Source organism: Agelaius tricolor, unplaced genomic scaffold (genome assembly GCF_023055355.1).
Source record: "Agelaius tricolor isolate 1412-34295 unplaced genomic scaffold, bAgeTri1.0.p SCAF_57, whole genome shotgun sequence".
NCBI classification, from domain to species: domain Eukaryota; kingdom Metazoa; phylum Chordata; class Aves; order Passeriformes; family Icteridae; genus Agelaius; species Agelaius tricolor.
This window is the reverse complement of record NW_027269317.1, coordinates 225,438-233,142: the sequence shown is the minus strand read 5'-3', so window position 1 is coordinate 233,142 and position 7,705 is coordinate 225,438. Positions and strand designations below refer to the sequence as shown.

The 7,705-nt window shown below is 51.9% G+C and overlaps 1 long non-coding RNA gene across 1 annotated transcript; it reads right to left on the bottom strand.

Moving 5' to 3' along the window:
* Positions 1-2,825: 2,825 nt before the first annotated feature.
* On the bottom strand, positions 2,826-4,709 carry LOC139604996 (uncharacterized). The gene is made up of 2 exons (XR_011684202.1): positions 4,605-4,709; positions 2,826-3,159 (listed from the first exon to the last, which is right to left on the bottom strand). It is a non-coding gene; the product is annotated as an uncharacterized lncRNA (long non-coding RNA).
* Between the last annotated feature and the right edge of the window lie 2,996 nt (positions 4,710-7,705).

Here is a 7,705-nt window from a genome sequence, read left to right as displayed (position 1 = left end):
CCCAAATTCCCCCCCAAAGCCCCCCCAGCACCCCCAGACCCCGCTAAAACCCCCTCAAGTTCCCCCCAGACCCTCCCCAAATCCCCCCAAACGTCCTCAAGACCCCTCCCCAAATTCCCCTTACGACCCCTCCAGGACCCCTCACCTGTTCCTGCACCTCCTCAGCAGCTCCCGGAGCCCCCCGTCCTCTCCCAGCGCCTCCCCTGCTCTCTCCAGCGCCTCCCGCAGGACTCGCCCGAGCCCGGGGCGGCTCCTGGGGGTCCCCGAGGGGGTCCCGGGGGGCGGAGGAGGTGGAAGGGGGGCGCCCGCTCCATGCCCGGCCCCGGGGTCAGGGGGCGCCGCTTCAGGCTCGGCTCTGATTGGCTGGAGCGGCGCGGGGAGGGCAGGACTTGCAATGGAAAGACGCCCGGTGATTGGTTGTTTTCGTAGAGGGCGTGGTGATTGACAGGAGAGGGGCAGGAGAGGCGGGCTTTGCTGAGGAGAGGTGCGCGGTGATTGGTTAGTTCAGCTCGAGAGAGGCGGGCATTGCTGAGGGGAGACCTGCGGTGATTGGTTGGTTCGGCACATCAGAGGCGGGCGTATCTGACGGGAGGTGTGCGGTGATTGGTTGGATTGGCGCACGGGGAGGCCGCTGTTCCTGAGGGGAGGTGATTGGATGGTTTGGGGCGGGGCGTCCGCTATTGGCTGGGAAAAGTCCGGGATTTTTAAGAGAACATTCCCGGTTTTCTGGGGAAAACCTCTCAGATTATTAAGGAAAAATTCCCGTTTTTTGAAGGAGAAACATTCCCTGATTTTTTGACGCCACATGACCCCAAATAACCCAAATAACCCCGAAACACTCGAAATAAACCCCAAATAACCCTAAAAAACCCCAAACAATACCTAAAAGTCTGCCAAATAACCCTAAAAAAATCCAAATAACCCCAAAAAAAACCAAAAAAAACCCCCGCAAATTAAACATAAAAACCCCCAAATGATTTCAATTACACCAAAAAAAAAAAACATATACACCAACATAAACCCCAAGAACCCCAAATAATTCCAAAGAACCCCAAATAAATAGAAATAAACCAAGTAAAACCCAAGATAAACCCCAAATAGTCCATAAATACTATAAATAAACCCCAAACAAACCCTAAATAAACCCAAAGAAACCCCAAGTAAGCCCAGTTCCTCCCGTCCCCACGCCATAACAGATCCCGACCAATCAGAACGCGCAACACTGATGACAATCCAGTTGCTGGGCAGAAACTCAGAGCACTCGCCGCGCTCAGCGATTTTCAGCCAATCAGCGCCCGGCCCGACTCTGACTCATCAGTTGCCAGGCACAGTCAAGGCCTCTCACTGCGTTCAATAATCAGAGACTGCGCGGGGTAATTTCCAACCAATCAGAGCGTGTCTCGCTGATGACTCATCAGTTGCGAGGAGCGGAATTTGGGGAGCGGGGGAAGGTGACCCTGAGGATGGGCTGGGGGCCCCAAATTAATCCAAAACGGGGTCGGGACCCCAAAACGGAGCAGGAGGGGCCTGGAGCCCCCAAAACCAAACACAGGGGAGGGGACTGGGGGAACGATTGGAAAGGGGAAGGAGAGAGGGGAAAAGAGGGGGGTGGGACCCCCAAATTGAGCTGAGAAGGGGATGGGACACCCTAAATTGATCTGGAAGGGGGGTGGGACCCCCAAACAGGATGAAGCCAATTTTGCACCTGGAATATGTAAAGTAGTTTATGGATATGCAAAAAGTCTATGAATATGCAACAGGCTGATGTCATGGGAGACAAGGACCATCCAGCAAAGGTTGTTATGGCCACTGAGACCTCCGAGTTATTTCCGGGGACACCCCTTAATTAATCTGGTTTTAATTCCATCAGTCTGTTGCATATTCATAGACCCTCATGCATATCGACAAACTCATCTACATATTTCAGGAACTATTTTACATGTCCCGTCTTTGGGAGTGTCTCCCCATTTCAGGAGCCTCCACTGAAATGGAAAATGTAAACCTCCTCCCTTAGAAGACGAAGAAGAAGAAGAAGAAAAGAAGAAGAAGAAGGAGAAGGAGAAGAAAAGCTGAAATTTTGGGAATCCAGTGGGAAAATGGCTGATCCTCTGGGAATCCATTTCTTACCCCCCAAAGACAGGGCAAAGGCAGGGCGGTGGGGTTTTTATAGGGTATCCCAAGGGTGGAGTTGGGGTTTGGGTCAGGGGAGGAGTTCTTAGCAACACAAGAAGGATGAGATCAAATTCCTGCCTCTTAGCAACAGCAGCATTCCACACAGAACGTGTCCCTAAATCCTAAATTTCCTCTAAAACAACTGAGAAATTATGGAACTGCAGATATATTCGATCAATTTCCTTCATCTAACCCAGTTTGGAGAGTTTTTCAAGGATGAAGGTGAAGCAGAGGAAAATTAAGGCCAAACCAAAGGGCTAAGCAGCCAGGTGTGTTCCCAACATGGATCACAGGGAATGTGCGTGACCAGGGCTGTGCCCAAAGTGCCTCCTCCAGTGGGGGATGGAGCTGGAGCAGCACACGAAGCTCTGCCCGCACTCGGGGCACTCGCAGGGCTTCCCTTACCGGTGCCTCCGTTGGTGTTGGGTCAAGTTAGAGCTGCTGGAGAAGCTCTTCCCACACTGGGGACACTCGTAGGGCCTCTCCCCTGTGTGGATGCGCTGGTGGGTGATGAGGGTGGAGTTGTGCTTGAATCCCTTCCCACAGTCAGGGCACTGGAAGGGCCTCTCCTCTGTGTGAATCCGATAGTGCAGGAGGAGATGGGAGCTGGTCTGAATCTCTTCCCACACTCCCCACACTCATAGGGCCGTTCCCCAGTGTGGATCCTCTGGTGCACAATCAGGTCGCAGTTCCACCTGAAGCTCTTCCCAATCTCCACGCATGTGTGGGGCTTCTCCCCATCATGGAGCTGCTCATGGAGCACCAGCTCCGAGCTCTGGCTCCATCTCCGGCCGCCTTCCCGGCCCAGGCTGGCTCTTTCCCCCTCACATCCCCGCCATCTGCGTTTGCAGCCCCTCCTCGTGCGGCAGCTCCGGGGCTTTTCCTCCCTGTTGGCTTCCTGCGCCGTGGAGCCGCTCAAAACAGCCTCTGCCACCAGGTTCTGCCGCGGGCATTTGTCCTCCCTGCTCTCCGTGCTCAGCTCCTGCTCTGGGGGAGGAAGGACAAGGACAGGATGGGATTTGCCTCCGTGCCACAGGCAAGGGCAAGGAGATCCCCCCAGGGCTGAGCTGCAGCCGGGGGCCCTGCTGGGCTGGGAGATGGAGCAGCACAGAGGGGAAAGGGGCACTCATTGCCAGCTCGGGGCTGTGCACAAATCACAAACAGGACTGGACTGCTAGGAACGTGTCTTGAGCTGTTTTATTTCCCAGCATCTGTCTCATTACTTGGTTATGACAATGGTAAGTTGCCAGTAGCTCACACCACAGGTAGCAGACAAAGAACTTCATGTTCAAACTTACTTTAAAAGGTTTTTGACCAATCACGCAAAGCAAAGCCATACTGACAGTAGTTCTATCCAAGCACTATAAGCACATTGACGGTTAAAACAATGCTCCCTTATTTCAAATACAATACCTGCTTGTAAGCCTTAAAACACAATGCACTGAGCTCCATTATTAAGCCTGGAACTTCCTAATATCTATCTAGATACACTTTTCTGCAGGTTAGGGAGTTATTCTAGATAAGTGTTAATGCACAGATCATTGTTCTATCTCTCCCTACTTTCTACTTCTTATATAACTTTTCTGCTGACCAATCTTATGGTTACTACAAAGCTCTAATCAGTTCTACTGTCTCTGAGGCTTGTCTTTTGAAGCTTTTCCAAAACCCTGTGATTTTAAGCATTCAACAGACACTGATTTCCCCCTCACCTGCCTCAGTGTCCCAGGGCATCTTCCTCTTCCTCGCAGCCTCCCAAGTGTTGGCAATGGGAAATCCTGGTTTGGGGAAAACAAGGGATGAGCACGTTGAGTTTGATGGTTCCTCTGCCCGAGTCCATCTCTACAAGTCAGAGGCCATCTGGGCTCCAGAAAAACCTCCCAAACACCAAGATTCAGCCCTGAAAAAGCCACCCAGGAGTTCCCTGTCCCTGGTCCCTCCCCTCTGGTGTTCGGGGGTTCCCCCCTGTCCCAGCTACTGGGGGTCACGCTTGGATTGGGGGTCCCCCTTCTCCTCGGTGCCCGCCCTGCCCAGGCTGCTGGCAGTCCCAGCAATGCCAAAAGCTGCCCCCGCTTCGCTCTCCCCATTTCGGGATGCCGGGGCTCTTTGGGCTCCCGGGCTCCCTTCTCCCCTCATTCTCTGCTCTGGGCTGCAGTGGCTCCAAGGAGTCCCCCCTGCCCCTCTCCAGGCTCTTGAGGCTCCCGCCAATGGCGGTGCTCCCCCCTCTCTGGGCTCCCCACTTTGGGCTCCTGGGGCACACAGGGCTCTGCTCCTCCAGGCTGCCTCTGCCGGCAGCCGCCACCGCCACCCCCCGATGTCCCCCAAAGGGGCCTTTTCCACTCAGCCTTGGACTTCTTCATTCTCCAAACATCCCCCCAAAAACCCAACCCAGGGACCCTCTGGATATCTGGGCCGAGCTCCCCCTCCCCACTCACCGGAGCCATGGGGGGGCGATGATCCCACAGGTGGGGGCTGCGAATTCAGGCAGGGATCGAAGGCGTGGTTCCCTCAGTTCAGCCTTGATCCGCTTTTGTCCCTCCTCTTCCATCCCTCCTCCCCCTGCTCCTCCCCCCTAGCCCCACCTCCTTTTCCCCCTTCATCCCTGCCCTTCCCTGCCTCCTCCTCCTCCCCCAGCAGCAGCCACACCCTCGGCGCCCGTTCCCGCAGCCCTCGCAGCCCGCGGCAGGAGCGGGGATGGAGCCGGGACAGGTCGGGATGGGCAGCGCGGGGCTCTCGGCTGCTCCCAGCCGCTGCGGGCGGGGGGAACCCGGCCCGGGCCAAAGGAGAGGCAAACTGGGCAAACTGGGGGCTGCACATCCAAACTGGGCCTTGCTGGGGACCCTGCCTGGCCACTGCCAGCCCTTGGGGCTCCTCCCGGCACATCCGCCAGGGGGGAACGCACACAGGGCTGGGGGATCCCAGCAGTGGCAGCACTGCCAGGGACTGGGCTGCACTGGGACCGTACTGGGAGTGACTGGGGCTGTACTGGGCTTGTACTGACATCATACTGGGATCATACTGCCATGCCAGGGCACACTGTGATTGCACTAATGGAGAGTGGGATCATACTGGGATCATACTGGGATTGTACTGGGAGTGAGTAGGAGCCTGCAGGGGGCAACTGAGACCATGTTTGGCGCAAATGGGATATACTGGGAGTGACTGGGAGTCACTGTGAGCAACTGGGAACATACTAGGACCAACTGAAAGGAACTGGGTGCATACTGGGGGTGATTGGAAACTGCTGGGCTTACACGGGGATGAACTGGGATCATGGCTGGAGGTGACTGGGATCCTACTGGCAGTGAGTGCCACTACACTGAGGCTGACTGGGAGTGCTTGGGAGCAAATGGGATCATACTGGAAGGAACTGGAAAGATGCTGGAGATAACTGGGGTACACTGGGATATACTGGGAGCGACTGGAAGGAAAGTGAGGGTGAAAGAGAGCAACTGGAACCATGTAGAGCAAAACTGGTTTATTCTGGCAGAGACTGGGAGCACACTGGGCTCATCTCTGGATCATACTGGGAGTGACTGGACTAATACTGGGAGTGACTGAGTGTCACAGTGAGCACACCCTGCACAGCATCCCCCATACTGGGCCTGACTGGGAGCCACTGGGAGCAAATGGCATCATACTGGGACTCACTGAGTTGATTGAGGAAGCAACTGGAACCATGCTGGCGGCAGCTGGGACCATGCTGGGAGAGACTGGAAGTAAGTGGGATTATAATTGTGAAAAGTGCATATTTTGTGATTGGGTTTTGGCAAATATGAAAATGAATATTATACATCTTGTGTTAGAAACTAATGCTGTATTAATTCTCTTAAGAAGTGGGTTAAATACAGTTTTAGGTTATTACAAAATATTAAAATAGAAACTATGTTTGGTAAGAGACTTTCTTTAAAGAAAGGACTTGCAGCGAGATAGCAGCCCCAGGAAACCTAAATCATTCAGAGAAAAAGAATTTATTGCCCTCTTATCAGAAGAAATGAACTTCTTCCCGCCTCGAAGGCGCTGTTAGGATTCAGAGGAAGAAGGTGGCACTGACCAGAATCCCATGTTTGAATGGAATTTATGCATCATGTATGAAGTGTATGAATATGCAACAGGCTATTGTTTTTAAGGGTTAATCCTTTGTTAACAGGTGTCCTTTTTAGGGCTTGTGCTGCCCAGAAAAAGGTACCCGGACTCCATAACACTTTGTATTTGTTGTCTCATATTGTCCTAATTCAAATTGTCCAAATTTTTATTAGTCTAATAGTATTACTATTATGATAATTATTTTATTACTATTAAACTTTTAAAATTTTAAAAACAAGTGATTGGCGTTTTTCACAATTTGGTAGCAGAGGATGGTTACCAACACCTCACTGCCGGTGCTTCAGGAGAGTCAGAGTGGGGAAGGTGCCCCCTGCCCTCTTCGGCAGCCTCGCTCTGTTTGCCCTGGGGTGACCGACAGACGCAGGTTATGGTGGACAAAAGGAGACAATAAAACAAAGACAACGGAAAAAGGCTCCCTACAACCATGGCAATTGGCCCCCTAAGAGTAGTAATGTGCACGAAGAACATGGGAAGGAAAAGGGATTGGTAAGTATTTCTCAGGGGGGATGAATGTGAGTGAATGAGAGGCGGGCTGGTTGTGCCAGACCTGCCAAGTGAGTGCTGGAGTCTCCCATGCTGCGTTTCTGACTTTCCACGGTAAGTGGCTGTCGCAGACATCTTTCATGAAAAATCCTTTCTTAGGATTTTTCCTTGTGAGAAGCTGCAGTTTCAGCAACCAAAGTAAACAATGGTTATCTGCTGCTGTGGAATGCAACAGGTGGACCCGTGATTGGTCTCCTGTGGGTGTTTGGATTTCTTGACCACTCATGGCAGAGCTGGCTCTTGCTCTCTGTCTGAGACACAGATCTTTGTTATTCATTCTTTTCTATTCTTAGCTTAGCTAGCTTCTCAAGAAACCTTTTCCTTTCTATTGCTTTTTAGTATAGTCTAATGTAACATATATCATAAAATAATAAATCAAGCCTTCTGATCATGGAGTCAACATTCTCGTCTCTTCTTCATCCTGAAAACCCTTGTGACCACAGTCACAAGTGGCCAGTAAAGAGACAAAGTGAATGTTAAAAGGAGTGAGAGAATCCCCCGGGGTAACTGGGACTGGGTCTCAGAGAGGGGCTGGACCCCTCGGAGGAAGGGAGCAGAGGAGTTTCCTAGCCCAATCCACTAGCAAATGGGACAAAAGGGGCTCCTAAAAACCTGCTGGGTTGAGGGATTAATATTCCAAGAGCATTCAGGGTTAAGCAAAATTCTGCCGGATTGAGGATATGCTCAAGAGCATTTGGGATTGGACAACACAGGTGGATTGAGAAATAAAAAAATGCCCAAGTGTTGGGGAAGATGAAACAGGAAAGCCTTATAAATATGATTGTCTGGCAAAAGATTTTGACAATATAGAAACTATAAGCAAGATTGAAATCAAAGCAAGCTTTGAGATACCTCAGTTAGTGAACAACTGGAAAACAATGGTGTG